At 40.4% G+C, this 23971-nt stretch overlaps 1 protein-coding gene across 4 annotated transcripts in view; it reads left to right on the top strand.

The window, feature by feature from the left end:
* Nucleotides 1–23971, top strand: part of LOC124787781 — a 340611-nt gene that overhangs the window by 48140 nt on the left and 268500 nt on the right. The window lies entirely within an intron of this gene.

The following is a 23971-nucleotide window of genomic DNA, read 5'->3' as shown; positions in this document are numbered from 1 at the left end:
TCTCAGAGGTCTGCAGTTGGGAACTAGTGATACAACATGTCCTGGTTTCTCACCACCCACCTGGACTTAGCATTTCTTCACAGTAACTACACCTTTCTTCACTCCCTTTTAGTTTTCTACATCTTTCATTTTCTGATCTGTCTATTTTTCACCATCCCACTCCCATCTCTATAATGTACAATGCACTTAGATTTTCACTTTTATTAACTTGTGCACAATGTTTTAGCAGCAATCTCTGTTTTGCATGTTACCTTATCTTCCACCTTTGAGCCCTCAGATTTCCAAATGTTGTCCGGTGCAGTCCTCAAAACCTCACCTGTCCTTTTCTTTCACCCCAGTTTCTTCCACTTCAGCCCTTCTGCATGAAGAAAAAGGAGCCACTGGCTCCAAAAGCTTACAGACTGTGATACCTTTTGTATGTGTTTTCTCCTGCTGCTGCCCGATTAGTATATTTTGTGTCTGTCCAATTGCAGTCTGTATACACAGTATTTTAGGATGCAACAAGAAGCTTCGTCTTCACATTAGCTACAAATTTCTCTGTGTTATTACATATTGATGGCATCATCTGTACGTGTTAATTAAGATAAACTTTGTAATTTCGTGACTTCCTTTACCATATAATTTCATGACTCTGTTTAACCAGTTTGAAAAAGCCTGGAAATTAGTAATGCTCATCTCACTTGCATTTCAGAGCACCCTGTCTCCTAGATTTCCCTTGGTAATGGTGCATTGACTCTCAAGAGCAGTTCTAAATCTTTTGGATAGCTTTTCTTTCACTCTTGTGCGAGTATCATTTTGGCACATATTTCATATTTTGTGTAAATCTTTTTTTCCATGTACACAGGTTATGTTCACATTTTACAAAACTAAATTGGCTTTGTACACTGCTTATGTAGAAGCATTTTCTTGCACCTTCATTTAACTTAAAATTCATAGCCTATTCTTTCTTACTAAAAGCTGTTTTCTTTGGGCTTAGAAAGTACTCTGTAGTTTTTTTTACATTAATCTGTACAACAATTATTGTTTGAACCATAATTCAGGTAGTCGACCAAGTTATTGTCCGTTTCCACTAAAAAAATGTCAATATCACTTGAATAAATAAAGTCTTCAAGAGAAATAGGCGACTTCCATTGCATGCTGTGTTCTTCATATTTCATCTTTGCAAGGTTGAAAACTTCAAATCCACATTATTGTGAAACACTGGAACCTACACAAAGACAGATGCTATTGGCAAGCTTATATGAAGAAATCGCCAAGAAAATTAATTCATCCCTCACAAACAGTTACCTATAAGGCAAAGGCAACTACTAATTACTATGGATATTAAATGAATTGTGTGAATTTGAGTGAATAATAACTCTTAACAGTTGTGTCAGAGAAACTATCAACAGAAACTGAAATTCACTTTACAAATTACTATCATGTTGTGCCGTGTTCTCTGCTTACTGATGTGCCATCAACCAAGGATATATGCCCACTGCGTTGTGATGCACTGTCTGCTACAGCTACGGAAAGGATATACATTTCTCCAGCTGCCTATCAAGATACAGATTTGGCAAATTTCAACTTTTTTTAATGCTTGCAATATCTTTTAGCAGCTAAAAATTTTTACAAGGTATTTCTTTCGGTGTACTTTTCCTTGGGAGGGGGGGGGGGGGGGAATTCAGGGAATGTTTCGACATGTTGTATAGGACAGATCCCTTCTCAGAATGTGTCCTAGCAATCCATTCCATTAGTCAAGTTGTGACAAACTTCTTTTCTATCCAGTTTGATACAGTGCCTCCTTATTATTCAATCTACCATTCTAATCTTCGGCATTCATCTATAGTACCACATTTCAGAAGCTTCTATTCTCTTTGTGTCTGAACTGTTTATTGTCCTTGTTTCATTTGCTTTCCAGAATATGCCCCAGACATGCCGACAATTGAATCACATTACTGTCAGCAAGTTTCTCCTTTTCACAGTGCTTGTTTTGCTATTGCCACTCTACATTTTTTATTGACTCACTTTGACCATCTTTACTTTTATCGCTGACTAAATGACCACTCATCTACTACTTCTAGCTTGTCATTTCATATCCTAATTACCTCTGCCATACCTGATTTAATTTAACTGCATTCCATCACCCTTGTTTTACTTTTGTTAATGTTACTCGTATATCATCTTTTGAAGGCGGCATCCATTCCAGTCAACTTATACACCAAGTCTTCAGCCGTTTTTGACAGAATTAAAATGTCTTTGGCAAGCTGCAAAGTTTCTGTTTCTTGTTCCTATACTTTAATTCCATTTTCTAACTCCTCCTGGATTTCCTTTACTGCTTGCTCAACACACCATTTAATCAAACCAGCAGTAAGCTAAAACACAATCTCACACCTTAACTGTTACTACCTTGTAATGTCCTTTGAGTGGTGTCCCATTTCTATACAACTTGTTAATAACTTTTCAATCCCTATGTAGCAGAGATGCTGAGTCTGAGATAGGCACAACAAAAAGACTCTCACAATTACAGCTTTCGGCCATTAAGGCCTTCACACACACACACACACACACACACACACACACACACAACTGCAGTCACAGGTAACTGAAACCATATTGTTACATTCCATCCTGGATTTTCCATTGTTTGACTTTTCAATCCCTGTATTTTATCTCTGCTACCACCAGAATTTCAGAGTGTGTTTGAATCAACATCATCAAAAGTTTTCTCAGAATTTACAAATGTGGTAAACATAATTTTGCCCTTCTTTTACCTATCTTCTAAGTTCTAGTATAAGTATTGCCTTGTGTGTTCCTAGATTTCTCTAGATCCCAAACTGACCTTCCCTGAGCTCAGCTTTCACCAATTTTTCTATTTGTCTGTAAATAATTCATGTCAGTATTTTGCAATTATGACTTATTAAACCGATAGTTCAGGAACATTTGCACCCATCAGCAACTGCCTTCTTTGGAGCTGGAATTGTTACATTCTTTTTGTAGTCTGATGGTATTTGTCATGAAGGGAAGTCAAAAAGTAAAGGGTCTTTTGAGAAAAGAAATATTTATTGTAAGGATAGAAAATTGAAACATATATTATTTTTTCTATATAACCTCCCTGCACTTCAACACATTTTGTCCAACATTTCATATGCTTATTCATTCTGTCAGAAAGAAGGTTCTGTGGTTGCAGCTGTCACCAATTTTGCACCGCATCAATAACTTCTGCATCGGTTGCAAATCTACTTCACCTGAACGCTCACTTCGATGGTCCAAACATATAGAAAATTCTTGGATTCAGGTCCGGACTGTATGGCGGGTATCTCAGATTATGAATCCTAGCCCCCTTATTGTTTTGATGTCCATTTGGCAGAACATGGCCGAGCGTTATCTTGCTGCAGGATGACACCTTTTCACAGTGTTTGGATCTGACTGCAGGTATCAGTTCAGTTTGCAACACATCACAGTAGTTCTCACAGTTCAAAGTTTTGTCTCTTGGGTTGAAATGAACAGCTACCACACCTTCCATGTCCTAGAATAATGTTAGCATAATCTTACCAACTGTTGGCTGATGTTTAAATTTCTTAATTTCTGCTGACGATGGGTTCTTCCAAACCAAGGTTGCTGTCCCACTTTCCATTTTATGAAGATGCACACACGATTCATCGACAGTAATGATTTACTGTAAAAATCCATCTTCCTCACAATGATAACAGGCCAAATGTTTATGAGAGATGTCCATCCATTGCACCTTACGCTGCTGTGACAATTCTTTCGGTACCCAGGTTGCACACACCTTCTGAAAATTTAACCTGTAGTGTAAGATGGAATACACTGAGCCATGACATACGTAAAGTATTGGCAATTTTGTCCAGTGTGATTTGTCTTGTTTTCCATCACCATACCCTCAACGACTTCCAAATTGTTCTCAGTTTTTGACATTAATGGCCTGCCCGATCTTTCCTTGTCACATAGAGAAGTTCTTTCCTGTTTGAAGTGCTCTATTCATTCATAGAATTTGGTTTGCAATAAAGAGTGGGCACCATACTGTGCTTGCATTCAACAAATAATTTGCGCAGGTTGTAAACAAAAAGTGAATTATTGCCCTCCTTTCCTCCTTGGTGCAGACCGACATGTTTCATGGTCTACTATAGTACGACGACCAGCGCAGGAATAAAAGTGGCATGTTGTATATAATTGTTGCAGATGACAATACTTCAGCCCTGAACTCTAACAGTGTTACCAAGCCCTACAGTGAGAAATTTCAAAAGTACATTTACTTTTTGACTTCCTTCGTCTCTGTATGTCAGATGGGATAGTTCTCTGCATGTCAGATGGGATAGTTTTATAGTGGTATTTTCTCCCAGGGATTCCAGTAATTCGGAGGGAATGTCATCTACTCAGTGTGCTTTGTTCTACCTTAGGTCTTACAGTGGTCTGTCAAATTTCTACCACAGTGTCACCTCAAGAGTAATGCTAGAACCACAAATAAAAAATGACATTTGATAAATGTGCATGTAGCAACCTGCATTACAACATGCCAAACAATAACCCACAGACTTACACACAAATTTATTTATTTCAGGTAAAATTTGTTTGTAATGGTAGGGAACATACTTGAATATTCCTTGCATCATGTTCTACATGAGCAATGGTCACACCGCAGTTGATACTGTACGATGCTCACTTGAATTATGGAAGATATTTATCACAAGAAAATCAAACCACAATAATAAATCATTTATTGCTTGCCAATTCGAGTGCTGCTACATATGCTGTAAATCATATGTGCAAGATGTCATTACCACCTTAGTAGGTGCTGGCTGGTGTCAGGCAGTGGCCGTCATCTGCTACGTTGAGAAGGAATTCATAAGCAGAAAGTGATTCTGATTGGGACAGACAGCCACAAGCCCTTTCACAGAAATGTTTCTGGACGGTTTTGCTATTACAGGCAGGTTAGAAACTAAAGTAAATCATCTTTGTGACTTCATCAAACTGATACTTTTAGCAGAGAAAATGCAGTTTAAAAAATAAAAGAAAACTTACGTTTCTCCACGTCACTTCTGTGGGTAAGTGTGGTCTGGTGCATTTGGTGTGCAGTATATTATGGTCTATTGTTTGATCTTACCTGAGTGACAATTTTTAACACACACCGAGACATCCTTCACTTTTGGGGAGCTAAGTGAATAACATATTGTAACATTGTGACGTCTGCTAACAACAGTGTGAAAAATTGGTTTAGATTAGCCCATGGCACAGACCAATGCAGCAACAGTCAAAGCCTCTTTTGCTTACACATAAATTTTAGTTTTTGTGCCATTAAAGAAAAGAGAGAGCGGGGAGAAGAAGAAAAAGAAAGAAAAGTCAATACCTATTTGTGAACAAACATCTCAGAGAAATTCTTTTGATGCTACACAGTTGTTTATTTTCCTTTTGTGCAGATTTTTTCAGGATCACTGAACAGTACGTACGTTGAATGACCACAATAATTTCTTCATAGCGCTTGCTTTCCTTCAGCTTTATTAAAATTACACATGCTAATAACCAGATGTGTTCGTATTAAATTTGAGCATTCTTTCATATGATTATAATTAATTACTTTGATTAAATATTGATTTTCCGTAACTTAGCTACAGCAGTAAAGGTTCACTATCCCTCTTCAACGTTTTAGTTGTGGGAATCTATCTATGAGAAAAAGAGACAAGTTTAAGTTTGCCACTGTAATTTTATAAATTATTTAACTCTCCACTCTATGGCGTGCACTTTGTAGACTTGCAATTAATAAAACTAATAACGACAGTAACTTGCAATTAAAAGGTTTAGTTTTCTTTGAGTACTTTTAGAACCATTATTTCCGCAACTATATCTACATAGACACTCTGCAAGCCGCTATACTGTGTGTGTTGGACAGTACCCTATACCACTGCCAGTCATTTTCTTTCCTGTTCCACTCACAAGCAAAGCAAGGGGAAAAGTGACTGTCTCTATGCCTCCATATGAGCCATAATTTCTCATATCTTATCTTTGTGGTCCTTATGTGCAACATATGTTACAACAGTAGAACCATTTTGCAGTTGGCTTCAAATACTGGTTCTGTCAATTTTCTCATTAGTGTTATTTGAAAAGAACGTCTCTTTCCCTCTAGGGATTCCCAGTTGAGTTCCCAAAGTATCTCCGAAACATGTGGTGTTCGAACCTACCAGTAACAAATCTTGCAGCCCTCCTTTGAATATCTTTGATGTCCTTCAGTCCAATCTTGTACGGATCCCAAACGCTCGAGCAGTATTCAAGAATAGTCGCACCAGTGTCGTCTATGTGGTCTCCTTCAGAGATGAAACACACTTTCGTAAAATTTTCCCAATAAACTGAAAGTCAACCATTTGTCTTCCCTACCACATTTCTCAGATGCTCGTTCCATTTAGTATCGCTTTGCAACATTGCGCCCAGATATTTAAACAACTTTCCTGTGTCAAGCAGCATGCTGCTAAGATTGTATCTGTTTCGAACATTACAGATTTGTTTTTCCTGCTCACCCGCTTTAACTTTTACATCTTCCTACACATAGAGCTAGCTGCCATTCATAACACCAACCACAAATTTTGCCTAAGTCATCTTATCTCTTCCTGAAGTTCCTCAACTTTGACACCTTGCTGTGCACCACAGTATCATTAGCAAACAACCCCATATTGCTGCCCATCCTGTCCGCTAAATCATTTATGTGTATAGAGAACAGCAGTGGTCTTACCACATGTATATGGAGTACTCCTGATGATACCCTTGTCTCTGATGATCACTCGCCATCAAGGACAACATGCTGGGTTCTATTACTTAAGAAGTCTTAGAGCTACTCACATATCTCTGAACTTATTCCATATGCTTGTACCTTAGTTCAGAGCCTGCAGTGTGGCACCATGTCAAATGTGTTCTGGAAATCTGGAAATATGGACTCTGCTTGTTGCCCTTCATATGTAATTCACAGTATATATATGAGAAAAGGTTGAGCTGAGTTTTACACAAGCAATGCTTTCTCAAGCTGATTTGTGAACATAAGCCTTTCAGTCTCAAGAACATTTATCGTATTTGAACTGAGTAGGTGTTCAAGGATTCTGCAACAAACTGAAGGATATTGTTCTGTAATTTTGCAGGCCTGTTCAATTACCCTTCTTATGTACAGGAATCATCTGCACTTTTTTTTCAGTCATTTGGGACTTTGTGCTGAGCGAGAGATTTGCAGTAAATGCAAGCCAAGTAAGGGAGAATGCTGTGGAGTACTCTCTGTAAAACCAAATTGGGATTCCATCTGGACCTAGTGCCTTATTTGCTTCTAAATCTTTCAGTTGTTTCTGTACACCAGAGAGTCTGTCTGATGGTCAAATGACTGTATATTTGTGTGATTTTGCTGCGTGAATGATTTCTTGAATGCAAAATTTAAAACATCGGCATTCGTTGTACTATTTTTAACTGCCACACCAGACTGGTCAACAAGGGACTGAGTGGAAGCCTTAGATGCGCTTAGCGATTTTACATAGGACCAGAATTTTCTTGGGTTCTCTGCAAGATCTTTTGCTAAGGTATCATGGTGGTAGTTGTTGTGTGTTTTGCGCATAGATCTTTTCACAGACACACAAATCTCTATTAACCTTTACTTGTCATCATTTGTGTGGTCTCTTTTGAACTCAAATAGCCTCTGCATCTTCCTAATTTCGTTATTAAACCATGATGGATCATTTCTATCCTTTATCCACTTACTAGGTGCATAACACTCCAGACATGATTTACAATGCGCTTAAACTTTGCCCATGATTCCTCTACATTGATCTTATGGGAACTAAGTGATGTTAATTCACTGTCTAAGTGAGATGCTAAAATGTGTTCAAAAGCATTTTGCACGACTGTCAGTCAGTATCCCCTGCAATGAATCCATAGACATCCCAGTCTACACTCAATAGGTTAAAGTCACCTCCAACTAGTATTAAATGGTCTGGGTATTTACGCACAATTGACGGTAGACTTTCTTTGAAGACTTTAGAACTGTCACAGTGGAATCAGGTGGCTGGTAAAAACATTCACCTTTTATATGCAACCAGATAACTTCACTGTTGCATTCCACTTCAACCTCAGTGGAGGTAAAATTTTTGTCAACTGCAATGAACACTCCCCTACTATGGCCTCTAATCTGTATTTCTGACGTATCTTCCATGACTTGCTAAATATCTCAATCTTTCCACTTTAGGTTTTAGTGAGCTCTTGATCTCAAGAATAATTTGAGCATGAGAGCTTTTCTGTAGGGCAGCAAATTCAAGAAATTTTGTTATGAATACTTTGACAGTTTACTGATAAAATTTTGACAGTCAAAATATCTTTACTCTGAATGCTCTCTGACTTCCTTTGCTGCATATTGACTGGTGACTTCTTTTGCTGCATATTGACTGGTGAGTGTTCATCAGAGTGCTTCAAACTGCTGTCTAGTCTAAAAAAACTCTCATGTACACTGCATAAGCACTCTGCTATCTGAGTAGCTGCTTCCTTCGTGTAATGCACCCCTGACATATCAAGGAGAATCTTACAAATCCCGATCGGATAACGCAGGTCTAGAAATCTATTGTCAAGACCATCACAGAGTCAATGAAGACTTTGGTTGAGACTCTCCACTTGGCTCCAAACCAAAGGACCCAATCACCCCTGGGAACAATGCTGTAAACTGCGAGCTTGCTTGCACCTCACGCCGAGGCCAGCAGTCTTCACCATCTCCTCCTCCTCCTCCTCCTCCTCCCCTCCCCTCCCCCTCCCCCCTCCAGCTGGCTGTATGAACTGAGGATGGCCTCAGAACCCATGCGACAGATGTCATTGGTGCCGATTTGAGCCACAACTTGCAGACTACTGCATCTCGCATGTTCGATAATCGCAGGCAGAGCCGCCTCCACATCTCGGATGAGGCTCACCAGGAGACTATTGAGTGCACATTGTCTTTCTTTCCAGCCCTGAACAATATCTGTCTAAGAGGCTCCATAACATACCTAATGTTGGAGCTCCCAATAACTAGTAAACCTCTTCCCTTGTGTGCCAGCCTGGATCCTACTGAAGCAGTGGCCACATATTTTCTTACAGGGTGAATGGGTGAGGCCAGACGACCAGTCTCCACATTGACTTTCCCCCTTGAGTGATGCAAATGCATTACCACCCTATGCTCACCCTACATTGAGGGTGAATCCACCGCATCATGTACACTAGGAGGTGCCTGGTTAGCAGAGCCCATAGGCAAAACGAGTGACACTGGGGGCGTCCCATACAACACGCCAGATTCTCCACTACCATTATACCCCAAGGCAACCAGCCTGAAGATGACTGACTGTAGCCAGAAGTGCCTTGAGCTGTTCACGAACCACAGCCAACTCCTCATGTGTCCACACACAGGATGCACACATCCTAACCATCCTAGCAAGACCAACTGAGGAGTAAACTATAAAAGCAGATAGAATCCGAGATATGCAACTTGTTACCTTCCTGATGTGTCACAAATAGGCGTTGATGCGTTAATGATCTAGCTGTTCAGTGAGCAACTATTGCATTACAGACTGAATGGATTTTTCCTTACAAAAATGTGAGAGTAAACATTTTAAACAGAGCAACATGTGCTAAATTTAATAAATATACTTTGAGGAAAAGAAGGAAATACATAAAGACATAATTTGTTACTCTGTACGATGACTGGTATGTTGTTGAATTAATAATAAATAAAAAAAGTAAATGGCATGACAGCCAGCTTATATTCATCTTTTATTTAAATTAAGATTTTTAATTGTTAAAAAGCAGCTGGTGTTGAAACTAGTGGGGGTAACAATAAGAATGAAATCTTCATTTTCAAGGAAACACCAGTGTTCTGCCACAGCAAACAGTTGTCACCTTCCTAGCACCCAGCAGAGCTTGGGGGCAGAGACTGCTATGCAGCCAGTCCAAAAATGATTGGCCTTAGTGCCCTCTAGTGTTTGGCCTCAGTTGCCTCCAGTGCATTAAAATGCTCTGGGTAAAATAAAACCGCAAATCAGTTACTAAATCAGTTTATGAATTCCACATCATGTCACACAAAAACATCCTGTGGAATGTTTTTACTGGCTCTGATGCTTGTTGATGACTATTTTCCTTCCTTGTTTTATGATAGAAGAAATGATCCTTTCTGTTAAGCCACTGATTTTCATTGAAATTATCTTTCATTAACTCCTAACTTGGGTCACTTGGTATCTCACTCTTTGTTTGTTATAAGGTACAATGTGGACCCAAGTGAACTGGTAATACATTGGCAGCACTGTGTCTTCTTTATGGTGTGGGAAAGGCAAAACAGCTTTACAGTGCATCATAACAAAAAGGCAAGGGATTTCACAATTTATGTTACTGACTTCTTAACGGACCCCATGCACCTCTTTCCCCAATATCCAGGCACACACCAGACTGATCATGTCCAACCCATTTACAACTGCTGCCTCCTTCACTCATACCTACATACCAACATCCCATGCAGTTGTCTTATTATTTATTTCTATTTCTGTATTCATTTTAATCTTATCCAGTTTTCATATTGGTCTTATTTATGTCTTGATGTTTTACTACTGTGCTTCATGTAGCTTCATCCTTCCTTCACTATACTTCATCAGGCTTTGTCTTTTTCCAGTTTTCAGAATATTCCCATGTTTTGATGCTCTATTACTAGTTTTATTTTTCCACAATCAATTTTTGTTCCTTCCATCTGTGTGAATACAGAAAAGTTTCTGTACCCTTATACAGAGCCCAGTCCCACATACTATTTCTGTGTTGCTGCTTAGTTTGTGGAATTCCTCCCAAATAGTGTGACCATCAAATTACCCATCTAGAGCTGCACCAACTTTCTACAGTGATTCTATGTTCGAATTCTGTCATTCCACAGCCCTCACGAACTTAACCCTATAGAATAATATAACTGAGTCCTAAACCGTTTTGCACTACCTCATCACGACCTGTAAAATATTTCCACTCTGCTGTACCAATTCCTGCATCCCACCTCCAAATGCAGGAACAAGAACAGCATGCACAGTGCCATATCAAACACTGTCAAGTCTGTTCACTTTGTACTCTTATGTTGGACTACCACTATCCACCACCACTACAAAAACTTCTATCAAACCTCCTCCACATCATTTAATAGCTGCCAGACCCTGTCCTGCAGAAGTAAATCTACTACGCTCTCACAAGCTCCCTCCCACCATCCTACCGAACCTAGTGCATAAACAGAGCTGTAACACAGTCATGAACCTCTCCTCCAAAAGCCTCATTTCAAAGGAACCTGTCTTTTGCCACATTCTCGTATTGAGTCATGCTGGGCTTGTTAAAGACCTTCTCTCCTTCTCCCTAAAGTGGAAACACTTTTTTGCTGCCAACCCAAAACTAGTACTGAACCCTGCATTACTCAGTACACTCTTCCATCTAACTGTGACTCTACAATATATCTCTCCTCTCCCCCTTAACCACCAATTAGGTGAAAGTGTTTTAGGTGCGAAATTTATGTAGTTTTGGTAGCCCGTATCTCAACTGTATGTATTTAATCTTTATAATCTTTCTGTATGTAGAAAGACGAGTCTTCAGCTTCAGAAGCTACGTAGTTTAATTTTTGACCCTTACCTGACGTAGAAAATTGCTCACAGTTATTACTCTTCATACACACTGTGTATGCTTAAATGTGACATTAATGAATAAACAGAAAGAAAAATCAGTGAAAACTTTTTTCTGTCCATAAAAATACAAGTGTAGTTGTGTACAAATCAACTTCAGGCAATAAGCAGCAATAAAACAAATGAAAATCCAGAAAGTTAGTACTCTAAACACCCTGTGCAACTGAAAGGATTATTTTTCAAATCAGACTGAATAAATTGCTAATACTGTCTTGTTCATATTCTGAGTAAATATATTGGCTTCCTTATGTTGATGGTCCTTTTTTGATTTTTAAATATGTGTTGCTCTGGAATTGGTGTTCTCAAAATTTTGTGAACTCAGGACAAAGTGGTGTGTTGCAGCTGGTGCTGCTGGTACCAGGGTTGTTGTAATTTAATCTAACACACCAAAGGTTGGGTTTTTAAACCCACTGTAAAAAAAATCAATAAAACCCAACTATATTTAATACAAAAATTTAATTAACACACAAAATGTTACATAGTTAGCGTTACATGAATTAAAAGGAGCCATCATATTTATTGAAGGCAAATATGTAGTGTCACAAGAATTTATTTGATTAATATTGTGTTTTAACTTTTCTTGCAATTTAATTAATGCAGCTAAAATAACATTTACACTCCCAGAAAAAAACTAACTTGATGTAGAATAGTACTGAGAGTAAAGTACAATTAACAACTTTTTGGAAGCATGCAGACATTTCTAGATCTTCACCAGTTTCTCAGTTCTTTTCTCTCCTAATTTTTTTTATTAATTTTGCCTAAATGAGCCTGTAGATGGACAAGATTCTTTCAGTAGGTGCATTGCTGGCAGGGCATGGAAAGAGGCACTAATAAAGTAGTTGTAAGACTGAGTTATTGTTTTGAATAGATTACTAATAGGAATTTATATTGAACTGTTTACTCATAAATATGAAAAAATTTAAAAAAGCAATAAAATCCAATTTCATCTTCTTTTCCTTTTTTAAACACCTTTTTTTCTTTTTATTTTTCCTTCCCAATCCTGACTGGTACACTCAGTTCATGTATGTGTAATACATCAAAATGGCAAACTGGTGTTGGTTGCAACACCTATCAAGGATGGTAACTGCGAGGAATTAATCAAGAAAACTGTGTGCCATTTGGAATCAAGGACTGTATGCTGCAATATTAGAACAATGTCCTGGATAACCTGATCTAGAATCTTATTCAGTAGATGTTTTTAAAACACACGACCCAGAAGAAATTATACAATACAAACAGGGGGTTTATACTGATAGCGAAGTTCTAGAGATGCATCAAGCAACTGTAGAAGAGATTATAGAGAAACTGGTTCTTTAAAAAAGAAAATAAATAAAAAATCATGGCATGACAAGCCACCATTTCACCATTTTGTTTCAAAACACCAGTTCATATCTGAGGCAGGTGAGAAAATCTTGCAGATACTTATATGGATATGGTGACTGTTCTTTCAGACATATCCGAAAGCCTTCAGCCATCTAGAACAAAATTAGATTTATATTAATACCTGTAGCTGCTAACGGGCACTGATATATATCAATGGGGACAGGTGAAAATGTGTGCCCCGATGGGGACTCGAACCCAGGATCTCCTGCTTACATGGCAGACACTCTATCCATCTGAGGCACCGAGGGCACAGACAATAGCGCGACTGCAGGGACTATCCTGCGCACGTCTCCCGCGAAACCCACATTCTCACCTTGTATGTCCACACACTACATTCGTAGTGTACCATCGCAACACACTCATTACTCGTGGAAGACATTCTTACCAAGTCCCGTAAGAACAGACACCATATCCATGTAACTATATAGTTCTGCCAACACTGGCCATGACCTTCTTCTTCTGTGTGGATGCACACATATTTCCCGAACTCGTACAGGACTTAGTAAGAATGTCTTTCATGAGTAATGAGTGTGTTGGTGTGTAAGCAGGAGATCCCGGGTTTGAGTCCCAGTCGGGGCACACATTTTCACCAGTCCCTGTTGATATATATATCAATGCCCGTTAGCAGCTGGAGGTATTAATATAATTCTAATTTCAATCTTTCAGATGGTTATTAGTGCAATATGTTAGCTGGAGAGCAGACTACTTAAGTCAAATGCCTTTATCTTGTAACCTGCATCTTGACTTGAACAAAACCTCTGTCTCTCCGCTCCTCTCCCCCCCCCCCCCCCCCCCCCGCCCCCCCATCCCACCCCTTTTCCAAAAATTGGCATCCAGGTATACCATGTGTGCCTCATATAAGTGCATAAGTGCATTTTCCTTTTGGTGTGCTGCTGAGTGCTGAAAACTCTGCAATAGGCTACTTCTGTGCACACTACTAAATGAGAGCACTTTCGTCTTTTGTAAACCACAGATATTGTATTGCGTTTTACATACAAGAAAGACTTCAAACAATTCTATCTGGTTGACAAGTATATTTCGACAATATTTGCAATGAACCGAGTTACAGTTTATAGCAACCCCTACTCTCAAGTTACTTTTTTTCTGTGACTTTCTTAAGCACTGTCAAGGGTGTGTTCTTCCAAAGGGGCCGTCGAAACTCCGAAATGGGAATCTGCTGCACAGGGAAAACATCAAGTACAGCAACTGTGGCCAAATGCAAGCTGCCACTGGCAGCACCCCTTCCAGTAGCTACACCATCTCCCTTACCATTCAATCAACATGCTCAGACAGTAAACCACACAGCCAACAAGTGTGGCCTACTTTCCAAACTACAGTAAATAAATGTGCTTCAGTAGTCTATGATCATCATTTGTCAGTCTTAAATCTCCTGTGCAACATATAGCTTCAACAAAATGGTATGTTACTCTGTATATACCTCACCTCAGACGTGTTGTCGTCTCCATTACAAAATCCACAAAACTATTATATGAACAAATCTTGTCAGAAAATTCTTAGCTAATCCTTTACACACGTCAGGTTTATTAAATACTAACTGTACCCGGCCTGTGTTGCAAAGCCACAGAAAGAAAAAAAGGTGTTTGGTCTCATCATCTGTTTATTGAAGTGCTTTTGTATACACCATATTTTTGTTTTTCCTGTCTGGTGCATACACAAATCAATCAGAAGGTTTCGGAACGTATGAGCAAGCCATATACAATTGTCCATCAGAGAAGCATGGATTTTCCAAATTTAGTCCGTATATTTGTAATGATTGTCCCTGTGCCTTATTGGTCGTTGCAAATGCAAGTCACACCAGAAACTGCAAGCGATTGAACTCAAATGGCATATGTGCTATAATCATTGAGATGTGATAAGGAACATTTACATTTCCTTTTCATTTGTACGTAATAGCAAATCTCAGAAAGTTCTTGGCCAACTGATTTGAAATTGTGACACAATGTTGCATTGGATTACACCCAGGATTTGATACACTTTTTTTTTAAAAAAAATATGTTTGCAAAATGTAAACATTGTGAATAGCTTTAGTAGAACAGAAATAATAAAACAAAATTCATGCCTGACACAGCAGTTTCTCACCCATCTCAGTGTTTGTGACTTAAAATCTCCTGAACTATATGTCACACAGTGATATAAATTTGCCCACACATTTAGTGATGTATGTGGATACTGTGTGCAAAATACACTCCTGGAAATTGAAATAAGAACACCGTGAATTCATTGTCCCAGGAAGGGGAAACTTTATTGACACATTCCTGGGGTCAGATACATCACATGATCACACTGACAGAACCACAGGCACATAGACACAGGCAACAGAGCATGCACAATGTCGGCACTAGTACAGTGTATATCCACCTTTCGCAGCAATGCAGGCTGCTATTCTCCCATGGAGACGATCGTAGAGATGCTGGATGTAGTCCTGTGGAACGGCTTGCCATGCCATTTCCACCTGGCGCCTCAGTTGGACCAGCGTTCGTGCTGGACGTGCAGACCGCGTGAGACGACGCTTCATCCAGTCCCAAACATGCTCAATGGGGGACAGATCCGGAGATCTTGCTGGCCAGGGTAGTTGACTTACACCTTCTAGAGCACGTTGGGTGGCACGGGATACATGCGGACGTGCATTGTCCTGTTGGAACAGCAAGTTCCCTTGCCGGTCTAGGAATGGTAGAACGATGGGTTCGATGACGGTTTGGATGTACCGTGCACTATTCAGTGTCCCCTCGACGATCACCAGTGGTGTACGGCCAGTGTAGGAGATCGCTCCCCACACCATGATGCCGGGTGTTGGCCCTGTGTGCCTCGGTCGTATGCAGTCCTGATTGTGGCGCTCACCTGCACGGCGCCAAACACGCATACGACCATCATTGGCACCAAGGCAGAAGCGACTCTCATCGCTGAAGACGACACGTCTCCATTCGTCCCTCCATTCACGCCTGTCGCGACACCACTGGAGGCGGGCTGCACGATGTTGGGGCGTGAGCGGAAGACGGCCTAACGGTGTGCGGGACCGTAGCCCAGCTTCATGGAGACGGTTGCGAATGGTCCTCGCCGATACCCCAGGAGCAACAGTGTCCCTAATTTGCTGGGAAGTGTCGGTGCGGTCCCCTACGGCACTGCGTAGGATCCTACGGTCTTGGCGTGCATCCGTGCGTCGCTGCGGTCCGGTCCCAGGTCGACGGGCACGTGCACCTTCCGCCGACCACTGGCGACAACATCGATGTACTGTGGAGACCTCACGCCCCACGTGTTGAGCAATTCGGCGGTACGTCCACCCGGCCTCCCGCATGCCCACTATACGCCCTCGCTCAAAGTCCGTCAACTGCACATACGGTTCACGTCCACGCTGTCGCGGCATGCTACCAGTGTTAAAGACTGCGATGGAGCTCCGTATGCCACGGCAAACTGGCTGACACTGACGGCGGCGGTGCACAAATGCTGCGCAGCTAGCGCCATTCGACGGCCAACACCGCGGTTCCTGGTGTGTCCGCTGTGCCGTGCGTGTGATCATTGCTTGTACAGCCCTCTAGCAATGTCCGGAGCAAGTATGGTGGGTATGACACACCGGTGTCAATGTGTTCTTTTTCCATTTCCAGGAGTGTATATTGTGAATAGAATAAATAGTAACGAAGAAATACATCAATATGTCATGCCTGATGCAGCAGTTTTTACAGCATTAACAGCGTAAATGTACTAAGCGATGACATTTTTCTCTGTCATCATTTTGTGGGGCATGTCAACTAGAATTTTTTCTTTTTTCTAAACGTTTGAAATTATAAATTATGTATAGTTTGATGCCAGTTGCTGAGTACTCTCATTCTCATTGATGGATGAATGAATCTGCATGTATTCGTATGGTGGCATCTCATTGTTTATGACATCATATCTCGTGAACTGTGTGTTAGATGCACTCTTATATATAATTTCTTCTGTTCTAGCACCGTGAGCTTAAGTTGTTTAGATTTCTTTTTTCAGTTCACATAACATACCATCACTTTAATGAGAAACTATAACCTTTCCTTGTAACTCTGTTTCTGTTTATATTTAAGACACCATCAGATATTAGCACATCTTATTTGTTGTTTATTGTTTATCCACTTAAGAGAGGTAACATGTATGATCCTCTTACTTAAGAGCCTCTATCAGGATATCGATATTGTCGTTTGATTTGAGTTACGAGTGTGTTGTAGTATGGTCTTTGGCTCAACAGATGTTAGTACCTTCATCTCGTTATTGAGAAAACAAGATGGCTGGAACACGCTTGATATTTAAGCAATGAAAATGTATTGTGAAGTGGTTTTTCAAGTTTGGTAATGCTGGTAAAGTGCAGCGTCAGTGGAGTTGGTAGTTTGAAACAGAAACACCAACCCGCCAACAAGTTTGAAGTTCATTGTCAAGTTTGAATTGCATGGAACTATTTGTGATATTCACAAAGGAAGATCAGTAAGACAGCATACAGCTACCAGTCCTGCTTCGTCTGCTCTCGTGTTGAAACATTTGTCAATTCTCCACAGAAGTCTGCTATACAATGTGCACATGAAGTGGGGGTTAGCAGTACAAGTGTACGAAGAATTCTGATAGCTACAAAGTGGAAAGTTTACATTCCACAATTACTGCACACGATTAATGATGATGATTCTGATCATTGAATGCAGTTTTGCGAATGGTATCAGCAAAAGGTAACTAATGATGATCAATTTGTGACGGAGGTAGTGTGGGGTGACGAGGCACAATTTAAACTTAATGGAATCGTGAATTGGCATAACATTGTGTGCTGGACACCGGAAAATCGGCATGTTTATCTGGATAAAGCGGTCAATCTACCAGGGGTTCATGTGTGGTGTGGACCATCATCTAGGGGCTTAGTAAGACCCTTTTTCTTTGCTGCTACTGTCACTGGAGAAGTGTACCTAGAAATGTTACACACACCAATTTTGCCAGGTATACGTGTGCTTTATGGAGCTGATAAGAGGTCTTCTACCAACAGGATTGAGTGCCACCACACTACCACATGGTCGCCAGATCTATCACCTATGGACCTTTACTTGTGGGGAACCATAAAAGATAACTTCTATCGATGTTAGCCATGCATGCTTGAGGAACTTTGCCAGGAGATTACAGCGATATGTGCAGCTAACTCCTCTGTAACATTGACTGGCGTAGTTGCGGTGACCGCGCGACATTCTGTTATGTATGTAGCCGCCAACAGTGAACATTTTGAACAAGTAATCATGTGTTAAACTGAAGGTGGTGCAACATGTGCGATCAGTTATTAAATTTAAGATACACGCATAAGAAATACTTTTCGTTCCATAAAATGTATATACATTTTTCTGGTGGACTCTGTATTTAAAGATCTAATTAGTAATGTATTCTTATTCAGCACAAAATGTTCTTTAACTATACAAAAGCAGGATCTTATAAGGTAAGAGCACTTTTCGAAAAAGTTATCCAGTTAACATTCTGGCATGCATGTAGGTGGTGAAAACTAAGACCTCTGTCTAAGAGAAGCTGAAGAACTGTAATGAAGGAAATTGAGCTGAAGCTTTGTACATGTTCATCCAAGACATTGTTGAACCTACTCCAAAAATGGCATTGGATTCAGAAATGGTCGAGTGGGGACCATCTCTAAATCTGGTACGTTTGACATGGAATGACCCTGGTGCTTGATTAATGTTCTGTCACAGGATCCAACACTGTCTCCTCAAATTCTACTCTGCAAACAAATCTTTGTTGAGAATGTTTGCTGACTGACTGTGGCATGAATAATCCAATTTCTTGTAATTTCCTTTATGTGCTGATAAATTTTTTCCAGTTCACAAGATACATACTATGAATCTTTTCTCTGTACATTTGTACGACTTTCTGCGTACTGCATGCTGCAACATCATACATTAAATGCATGTCTTCAATTTTTTTGTAATGAGAAATGCTATACCTTTTACAATCAGTCAACTCCTCTGTGAATACAGTATAGGCAATAGTGTATTGTTTTTCGAGATAGTGTTATGGTTGTCAGTTTGCAGGCAATTGCTTTAGTGTTAAGCATAAGCAGTTTACAAACATTTACTTCACAAACATTGTTCATTCAAGACCTTATACTGCTGAAATACACACTTCCAACCACTTGTTTCTTTTCTCAAAATACTCAGTTCTGTCCTTTACTGTTGCTATTATTTTGACCCGAAGGGATTGTGACATCCTGTATTAATGAACCACATAGAATACCAAATATGCGACAAAATAGTAAAACCAAAGAAATAAGTCATTGGTGCCAACATGTATATGTAAGACCTTGTCGTCTTTTGTGTGTTTTGAACTAATATAAAGTTCTCGTGTTTCCAGCGAAATCAGTTTGTCATAATGCTGCGATGTTTCGATGGCTGTCACTTCCACCATCTTCTGGCAAAGTGTTGAAATGGCATCTTGGTTGTCCTTATACAGGTGCTGCAGTGAGTTAAGTTGTCCTTGCCATTGACCCCAGTACAGGCTGGAGTGGTTGAGGGAGTGTGCTTGAATCCCAGCACGTTAAGTCAGATTCCAACTAGCACATTGTACAGATATCTCTCAGCTCTGAGTGCACACAGTGTGTTATGGCCAGTTACAGGTTCGAAGCAGAACTTTGTTAATAGCCACCATCTCTGTTTCTGAGGCTGTTATTAGCCCTAAATTTGATGGATTCCTTTATTATGCTGTCACAAACTACATTTAATTAAAAAGCACTCTCGTTCATTCAGAATCCAACATGCAGCTTTTTTTCCAAACTGTGCTCAGTGACTGCCAATTTGTCTCTCTGCCTCAGACCTGATGTGCGCCAGCAGTGCTGCTGAATATGACATTGTGTCTGATCCATGTACCATAGCCCATGCTCACACTGAATGCTGTAGATGCTGTATGTGCACATGCATGCACATCCCCAGATGAAGAAGATAATGATTATCTTTGAAAACTTGAGTTTTAACTCTGATTTGTCCTGCTCTGAAGACCTAGAAGATTTTATATGTATATCACAGTTGTTCTGGAACACATTTCGCACACACTGATATAACTAGTACTGATTATGAGAAACAGCTGGTGCATAAAGGGCAGGCTGTTTTAAAGGGATCCAGTAGGCTACAAAGTCTGGTGATACTTTTGGAGTGATATTCTAACTGAATATTTAATCAGACACGAGCTGGTTTGAAAATTGTTTTTCCATGTCTCTTTGTATTCTGACAAGCTTTACATCCATGAGCACTTCCTCACTATTGATCCATAGATTGAATGGTGTATCTAATGCACTCTAATGTAATGACGTAAAGAACAAGCATATTTTATTAAATGGATTTATACCAGTTGGAAATGAATATTTCAGCTTACATTTTGACAGCATAAGAAGACTACTGTATCTCACAGGATGATTAAATAAATTTCAGACACTGTTTGTAGTACCGTAAGGCTGTTTGTATACTTTTCATTTGTTACACAGCAATTGATATTCCTTTGAATACTCCTCATTCAAGCATTGTGCCTAGATTGAATTGCTTATTTCTTACATGTGTATATTCCGAAGTTAAATGCGTGTTATATATCCTCAACAGATGATTTGTTCAAATATTTACACTATGTGGTCAAATCACATGTTGAAAACTGTGTTCTTCCCTTAGGTTAGAATGGTTTCTACTACCTTTCACAAAGAATTTGTTACTTCCTTAAGCAGAAAAGTGTATGAAATTGGTCCATAATTTGAAGAGTCGCCCTTGTGGTGGCTTTGAAGATACTGAAGGCTCATTGGACAAACAAGTTAGTCATCTTTGTTGTAATAACTTACAACACTTGTTGAAATTTTGCTACAGTGCACACAAAATAACCTAGACCATAGCTGTGCAGATGGCTTGGTAGGGGAGGGGACAACAGTAGTTATGGAGGCTTTGTTGTGAACAACCATAGCATGTTGGGGGAGATGCAGATCGACAACTGAAGCATCTGCACAAATGTATATCTTCCATAACTTGTAAGCTGCAACTACTGAGTCTGCGAATGGTAATATCAACTTTTTATGTAAGTATGATAAACAATTTGACAAATGTAGATGTTAAGATTCAGTAGTTCCTCACTAGAATACAGAAAAAGAACAAATCACATAAACACAGGATCATCCAAAGCAAAAACAGATTGATCATCCAAAGCAAAAACAGATGGATCATGTGCTGCCAGAAGGAAATCTCGTAAAACAAAAAATGTGCCATAATGGCCAACACCATTTACTGTGGTAACGACAGTGTAAAATAAAGAAATTGTCGCACATGGGGATTGTGTGTGATCCCCCTGATAACCATTTCAGCGTCCGCCCCTGGTAGCTGAGTGATCAGCGCGACAGAATGTCATACCTACCGGCCTGGGTTCGATTCCCGGCTTAGTTGGAGATTTTCTCTGCTCAGGGACTGGGTGTTGTGTTGTCCTTATCATCATCATTTCATCCCCATCAACACACAAGTCGCCGAAGTGGCATCAGCTCGAAAGACTTGCACCAGGTGAACGGTCTACCCGATGGGAGGCCCTAGCCACACGGCATTTCCATTTTTACCGTTTCAGCATCATTACCTAAAAATAAAATGTTAATTTTGTTCTTCTTTGGGTCTTTCCGAAGTAGTGAAGCCTGAGGAAGTACTTGTATGAATCTGCAGCTATGACAGCTATTGTAAGTGGAGGGGGAGGAAGGAAGGGAAAGGGAAGGAACTAATGATATTAGGTGCATTCAGACTTTATGCAGGGTCAGCAACAATGAGTGAAAATGCATGCTGCACTCCCACGCAATGCCACCTATCTGCAGTCCTCATCCTACTTTCTCGCTAATTTTTCAGCATAATTAAAACAAACTTTGCTTCATATTATTGTCAACTCTCTGCCAGGACAAGAAATTTTATTTTCTTACTTTTATTATGGGTTACTTAACCAACCGCAGTTTGTATTTCAAGATGGCTTTTGTACTGAGGTAGCTTTCAGTCAGCAGTGGGTTCCCACTCCTTGTTGCACGTATCCTGCAGATGCGTGCTGTTTCATTTAGTTTTAACACAGTAGAGAGATAATTTTTACCCAGTGTCCATCCCACAGAAATCAGCTGAAGACAGCAACATTCTCTGCTGCCAAAATAACTGGTCATCCAAGGCAGTTCGACACTTGGGAAGATTACTAATATTATCAGTCATAATGGGTTTTTAAAATGTTGTCTACATCTTTCTTATGTCTTTCATTCTTGCAGTCTGTACGTATAATACTGAATACTTTTTCTGTAATACTTTATTGTAAGTTGGGCAAGCCATTGCTCACCCAGGTAAACTTAATGTTTACATTTGACAGCAAAAAAATTAGTTGCTCCCTAAGAATTCTTAAGTCTGGCCATCTACACAATCTGGCAACACTATAGTACACACATCAAAAAAAGTTTTCCATCACCTCAGTTCTGAGAGTGCCGGTACCTGTACAGAAAATTGGAATAGAGATCAATGTAAACATCATTTCTGTCCTTTTTATTGCTTATGAAAACCACACATTGCATGTTGTACCACTATACAGCGAGACCTTCAGAGGCGGTGGTCCAGATAGCTATACACACCGGTACCTCTAATACCCAGTAGCATGTTGTCTTGCATTGATGCATGCCTGTATTCGTCGTGGCATACTATCCACAAGTTCATCAAGGCACTGTTGGTCCAGATTGTCCCATGCCTCAACTGCGATTTGGCGTAGATTCATCAGAGTGGTTGGTGGGTCACATCGCCCATAAACAGCCCTTTTCAATCTGTCCTAGGCATGTTTGATGGGATTTGTGTGTGTAGAACATGCTGGCCACTAGCCAAGTGATGTTGTTATCCTAAAGGAAGTTATTCATAAGATGTGTACGATGTGGGCATGAATTGTCACCCATGAAGGCGAATACCTCGCCAATATGCTAGTGGTTGCACTATTGGTCACAGGCTGGCATTCACGTATCGTACAGCTGTTATGGCACCTTCCTTGACCACCAGCGGCTTATGTCGGTACGACATAATACCACCCCAAAACATCAGGGAATCTCCACCTTGCTGTACTCGCTGGACAGTGTGTCTAAAGCATTCAAGTCTGACCAGGTTGCCTCCAAACACATCTCCCATGATTGTATGGTTGAAGGCTTAGGCAACACTCATCAGTGAAGAGAACGTGCTGCCAATCCTGAGCAGTCCATTCGGCATGTTGTTGGGCCCATCTGTACCATGCGGCATGGTGTCGTGGTTGCAAAGATGGACCTCGCCATGGACGTTGGGAATGAAGTTGCACATCATGCAGCCTATTGTTCACAGTTTGAGTCGTAACACGACATCCTGTGGCTGCACAAAAAGCATTATTCAACATGGTGGCATTGCTGTCAGGGTTCCTCCGAGGCATAATCCATAGGTAGCAGTCATCCACTGCAGTAGTAGCCCTTGGGCGGCCTGAGTGAGGCATGTCATTGACAGTTCCTGTCTCTCTGTATCTCCTCCATGTTTGAACAACATGGCCTTGGTTCACTCTGAGACGCCTGGACAATTCCCTTGATGAAAGCCCTGCCTGGCACAGTGTAACAATGCGGACACGATTGAACCACGGTATTGATCGTCTAGGCATGGTTGAGATACAAACACCAGCCGTGTACCTCCTTCTTGGTACAATGACTGGAACTGATCGGCTGTTGGACCCCCTCTGTCTATTAGGTGCTGCTCATGCATGGTTGTTTACATCTTTGGGTGGTTTTAGTGACATCCCTGAACAGTCAAAGGGACTGTGTCTGTGATACAATATCCACAGTCAACATCTATCTTCAGGAGTTCTGGGAACTGGGGTGATGCGAAACATTTTTTGATGTGTGTGTGTGGACGTGTGTGGAGGGAATG

The sequence above is a fragment of the Schistocerca piceifrons genome, chromosome 3, assembly GCF_021461385.2.
Source record: "Schistocerca piceifrons isolate TAMUIC-IGC-003096 chromosome 3, iqSchPice1.1, whole genome shotgun sequence".
NCBI lineage: Eukaryota > Metazoa > Arthropoda > Insecta > Orthoptera > Acrididae > Schistocerca > Schistocerca piceifrons.
Note: the sequence above shows the minus strand (reverse complement) of the source record. Positions and strands in the feature narration are given on the sequence as shown.